This window comes from Corvus brachyrhynchos, unplaced genomic scaffold, assembly GCF_000691975.1.
Source record: "Corvus brachyrhynchos isolate BGI_N302 unplaced genomic scaffold, ASM69197v1 scaffold136, whole genome shotgun sequence".
In the NCBI taxonomy this organism is placed as follows: Eukaryota; Metazoa; Chordata; class Aves; order Passeriformes; family Corvidae; genus Corvus; species Corvus brachyrhynchos.
Genome location: NW_008239080.1, coordinates 2,588,365 through 2,594,364, shown reverse-complemented (window position 1 = coordinate 2,594,364; position 6,000 = coordinate 2,588,365). Strand labels below are relative to the sequence as shown.

At 37.3% G+C, this 6,000-nt stretch overlaps 1 long non-coding RNA gene across 1 annotated transcript in view; it reads right to left on the bottom strand.

Moving 5' to 3' along the window:
* Nucleotides 1-934: 934 nt before the first annotated feature.
* Nucleotides 935-6,000, bottom strand: part of LOC108447942 — a 28,202-nt gene continuing 23,136 nt past the window's right edge. Inside the window, exon 3 of the long non-coding RNA XR_001863665.1 lies at nt 935-5,532. This is a non-coding gene — a long non-coding RNA (uncharacterized LOC108447942). The remainder of the gene's footprint in view (nt 5,533-6,000) is intronic.

The following is a 6,000-nucleotide window of genomic DNA, read 5'->3' as shown; positions in this document are numbered from 1 at the left end:
TACCGCCGCTGCCGCCAGCCGCCACCCGCACGCCGCCCCTCTCGGTCAGGCGTTCCCGGGGCTCACTCCACCACGCGCTGCGCAGGGCCATGCAGGCACCGCCGGGTCCCACTGCTCCCGCCGTGCCTCGCTCCGCCACCGACACTGCAGCTCGGGTGGCTCCGCCCGCGCGCGGGAACTGCCTCGCTGCTGCTCGCAGAGCGCTCGGTGCACGTGGCCTGGGCCGCACGGTCCCTGCGCCAGGCTTCCCTTCGCCAGGACACAGCTGACATTGCTCAACAGTCTCGGTAACGAAATAATATTCACGAAAATATTCTTCCATCGGCATATATTTTGACTCCAGTATTAACTGTGTCCAAACGGTTTTCCAAAAGCCCTTGGTAAGAATTAAATCCCAAGAAACATAGAAAAAGTTCTTAAACAACCATGCCAGGAAGTGTTTCAGTTCTTTTTGAGCTTGAATCAAGCTAAAATTTACAAATCGTTGTTCAAGAATCATTTTAAGTTTAAGATAAATGTCCATATGCGGCTCTGAGAGCCAAGAGTCTTCCCACGGTTCCTCCATAGTTAAGATATGGAATAGCAAAGCAAAACCAAGAAGAGGAATCCAAAGTTTCCAGGGTTTACTCACACAAATCAGTCGCTTAGGGATCGGGGATCGTTCTGCTCTCCATTCTCCACCATTTGTTCCAGTGGGGATCCTGCAACACGCATATATCAAACCAGGAGTCCCGTGGAAAGGAAATATATATGGACAGACAGATTCTTGATAGCTGTTTCAGAGAGATGTTTATTTCTCCAGCCGCATGGCCAGAGCTCTGCCGAGGAACTGCTCCAGTCACGGGACCAAGGGTCCTTCTGCCCGCGCAGGGAACACAAACCAACCAATGGGAACGAGGCTGAGCAGGGGCAGGAAAACCCCGTGTCTGTGCCCTCAGGGCCCCTCTCCCAGGGCTACACGGCAGGGGAGGAGACCCCAACACTTTTTTTGTCTTTTTATATTCTCACTGCATTACAGAAAGAATAACAAATGTAACTGAAATCATCTGTGGTTAGTCTGAGCTATTTTATGAACTGACTCAAAGCAAGTAAATGTAAACTTAATTTATGCATATAGACGATCAGGAATTGGCATTGAATTCAAGGATATCCAGATTACTCTTTACAAAGCAGAATGGAATTTTTCATTTGTCTGCAAACTAAGGTGGTTTTGTTCAACACCGTGACCCTATAGCACTTCATAAAACCATTTTGTAGTTCCTAAAAGTGAAAGGTTATGTGCAGAGAGGTATTGAGGTAATGCAGAAAAGGAAATTAAATAAACATGATCTTAATATATTACTAGTATTTTATTTGCATTATTCTTGCTGTTGTTAGGTGTATCTGGAGATCTTAACAAATCATACTATGTTATTGTGTTATATTTGACAAATACGAAACAAAAATATCCAGAATGTTGGTATGTTTTATGTCTGGATTGAAAACATGTACTTGAAGATAAAAGAAAAACAAATAAAATACTAGTAATTACACAAAAAATCTAGCAGTCCTTACCTTGATGAAATAGAAGTCACTCTTATAAAAAAAATCATAATTGCAATCTAATCTATCAGCATCACAGTGGACACAGTTTTTCATTCCATGAGTCTGACTGATAACTGTTGAAGTCTGCATTGGTGACAGAAGTATTGAACTATTGAATTGTTTCTTCTGAATTAACTGTCATACAGGTATAGGTTGAAACTTGTGTGCCAGTCTAAGCTAGAAGAAAGACCTTAACAATAACACAAATTATTTTTCTGGACATTTTTATCCAGAAAGAAGCAAGTACTACTCCAAAGAATTTAGAAGACTTTCAATTATACAGTTTCCTGTTACCAATGACTCTGTTGCTTCAGCAGTCAAGATAATAAACAGGGTATTTTTTAACACTCAGTATATATTTTATTTTACAACATGTAAAATAGGTAATATAAAATAAATATTATTAAAGACAAGGATTGATGCCAGAAAACACATAAATTGGGGATGAACTCATCTGTGATGACTTGGCAGGCCACACACAGTTGTCTAATCACATTTGAGATACCTAAAACACTGTGCCTGGCCTTCAGGTTCTGCTTCACAAAGGAACAGTTCTCCCATCAATTCCAAGTCATGTTTGTTAGCTTTCCTGATATCTCTAATATCCTATAACATTCCAAATGCCTATTAACATTGACGTTTGGATAAATGAATCAAGCTTGTTCTGTAGCCTGTAGAGAAATTCTTGGGCAGAGTGCTAAGAGAACTTTTGTCTTCCTGTTAGCACTATGGGGTTATTGCGCATCAGAATCACAAGTAATACTGCCAGGGTGGGCTGTTCCCTCATGTACTCAGCTGGTCTAAGATAGATGTCATTTGTATATCTTCTTATCAATGTGTGTTAATACTTGGTGGGAGGAGGTAAAAAAAATGGCTCCAGACTGCATCCAGAGTTGTTTAGTGACAGGACAACGCACAGTGGTCACATATTGAAATACAGGTAATTGCATTTAAGCATAAGAAAAAGAAAATACTGTGAGGGGGATCAAACACAGGATCAGATTGCCCAAACAAGTTGTGGAGGCTTCATCAGTGGAGACATAGTCCTGAGCAACCTATGGTAGTCAACCATGATTGAGCAAGGATGTTTAAATAATACCCAGGGATTCTTCCCAAACTTAGAAGTTCTGCGATTTTTCTTCCATTAATAGTCAGTCTCTGTCCAACTTGTTAAACTATTAACATGTACAGTTTCCTAGAGTGAAGACAGCTTGACAACCCATTGCTTGAAGCACCATGTCCTTCTGTTTGAGCCAGTGTCCTCCTGGCTTGTTCTAATGTGCCTTTAATCTTGTGTTGGAAAAAAAAATGGAAAATCAATCCCTACCCTCTTTACCCTCTTGCCCATAATTTTCATGTCCCTCTTGACCCTATAAACCTCTGTCAGTTCTCCTTTGCGCATATTTTATTAATAATGAAGAGCCCAAATTTATTTAGCTGTGGCTTAGTCATTCCTTCAGAGACTGTTTTCATGCACTGCCTTTATTTCTCTTTTTCTGAAGCTTTCTATTTTAATACACTTTTTTTGAAATTTAGGAATCCAGCATGTACATTCATATTGTGACCCAATTCTTTACAGTCTAGTATAGTAGTTGTCCATTACTTTCAAATAATTCTTAATAGTATGATTGTTTGCTTGCTTTCTACTGCTACCAAATACTGAGCAGATGTTTATATGGAACAATTTACTTTAATCCCTAGATTTCAGATTGAGTCACAATGATCAGCTCAGAACACATAATTTTTTATGCAATGTGATATATTTATTTATTTATGTATTTTGGTTTAATTACTTTATTTCCCACCAGTATTGTAAGAACTTTTCATGATTATTCACAGACTGTCTTTGTAGTTGCTAAAATGAATAATGCGATAACATCAGAAAATTTGTCAAAGGTCACATCAGCATATCTTGCACAGTTTGTTGGGGATCTTCCCTGTGAACTCTGACCACTATGAAAATTGATCATTTATCTTTACATTCTAATTTCCATCTCTTAATCATGCAAGAACTTCTATTCTCGTCTAAAGTTTTTTTGAGTTATTTCCCTGTCAAAAGACTTTTGGTAATCTAGCAATACATGTCAATGGGATTGACCCCTATTCACAAACTTGTTGGCTGTTTGACATGGTATTTAAGGCATGAAATAATTTTCCAAAAGCCATGCTTCCAGTATTTTATATCTGTGCACAGAACAGCTGCTTCTGTTCTTTATCTACCAAATTGCCTAGTATGTATTAGTTTTGCAGAACTGTATGTTATTGCATGTCTTATCAAACCTTTTCTCTACTTGTATAGTACATTTCCTACATATAAAGAAAGAAATATTCTTAATACCATAACTGGAGCAAGCAAACTGCAAAAGAGCTACAATTAAATGATGTTTAATACATAGCATGAGATTATTAGGTGAAGCAGAACCTTAATGGAACCTTCAGGAGCCTCAGTGCAGAAACATAATTTGAATGACTAGACAGAATCTAAGTTACATTTAAGATTTTATTTTGTAGTGGAGAATTGTTTCACAGATATCTTACTGGTTTCAAATGTCTAATAGCTTGCAATATGCAAGGTATTATTAATCTAAAGTTAGATGAATCATCACTAGAGCATTTAAAAATGCACATATTCCTCTCTGATGTCAAAGTAAATCACAGACCATCACTCTTTATCAGTTTTACTCTAGTCTTTTAAAGAGCAAAGTCAAGTTAATCTGTACTCTGCAAGTCAGAAGGACAAAAAGGAGAACCAGTCTTGACACATAGGGCAGTATATGTTAAGTGTCTTCTGATTCATTAGAAAGAAAAACAGTGTCTCCAGGAGGTTTTAAGCTATACATGTAAATAAATCTTGGCAGGTAAAACTTTTTACAAAATGGCAGAACAAGAATTCAGCTGTCTGGTGTGTTGTTGAATTTCTTGCTAATAGAAACTTGCATTTTGAAGATGAAATTTTTGGTGGGCTATGTGGTAATTCAAAATGTAAACTTTGTTAATATTCGCTTACATTTGGTTAACCACTCTTAGAACTGTTGTTCACCATGGCCCTCATCAAGACTGAGACCTGATTCTTCCATGTACTATGTTAATATGCAATTAGGTGCATTTTGTCTCAAATAGGTAGTAGCATGAAGATGAAAGATAGTATACAGATGGACAACTGAATCTTAAATAAGTGATCCAGTATCTTGAGCTAGGTACAAACCAAGCATCTATTTATAGAATATATCCCACTTAGCTTTAGTGTCACAGAAGTAATCTAAAGTAATTGTTCAGAGTCCATGTGATGCCAGTGAAGAAAGTTAAACTTACTGCCTGCACTGCTGTTTGCCTCTGACTATTACTTGCCTGGTTATTTATTTTGGGGGTAAGCTGGATGTGCCAGAACAGCCTTTCCATCAGACTTCTCCTTTCATAGGAACTGAGGTTTGCTCATATAGAAGAAGAAGATGACCTGGAGTTTATGAATTCCAAATGTAGGGTCAGAACATGATTAGAGACCATCAGAACATGACTGGAGAACACTATTAGATTTAGCTCGGATAATATTCTATAGTTTAGATACAACCACTGCAAATTTCACCTTCAGATTACTGTAGTTCAGTGATTTGCATTAAAAACTCAATCTTCCCTTCCATAGCTTCTTAAAGTTACCATTTCCAACAAGGCAAATTCTTACCACAAATTTTCTGGTTATCATTATATGCTGTTTTGGGTTGTGGGTTTTGGGTTTTGGTTGTTTTTCTTGTTTGATGGTTTGGGGTTTTTTTAGTTTTTCTTTTGTTTTTGTTTTTAATTTTCTTGATCAACTTGAGGATAAGATTACTTCCTGTTAGTTTGCTTGTTACCCATTTAAAGTCATTCAAAGTACCAAGTGACCACTGGAAACAGGTGCAATAGTAGACATGTTCAGTTTGATAGGAGAACTGAAGTACACCATGTTACCCACTAATGGAAAGAAAAACATTAAAATATTATTTCAGTGAAATGTAAATTTCTTAATAATCAGGAAAAATCTCATTTAAATTGGAGAGTATTTAAAATATATCTGCTTTGTTTGTTAGACTACTTTAAAAAGAAAATGTAAAATGAATTCAAAGGTATCTAAATGTTTTGGCACTTATTGAATGAAGCTCTATTTTGACTTCACAAAAAAGCCCAGGTAAGTACTCATTAAGTAAGCCTGTCCTTAGAAATAATGTCTTGCATGTCACAATAGAGCTGTTGACTAGAATTAGGAAAAATTTACATTTCAGTTCACAATTAAGCCAGAGCAATTCAACTGACAGTAGATCAGAATTTGGCACTTAGTTTGGGCATTTTCAAACCCTAATGGCATTTTTATATTTTTCATTACAATTCTGATGAGAAATTTAATTTGGGAAAGTAATTAATTTGCTTGTTCCCTTGCCATCT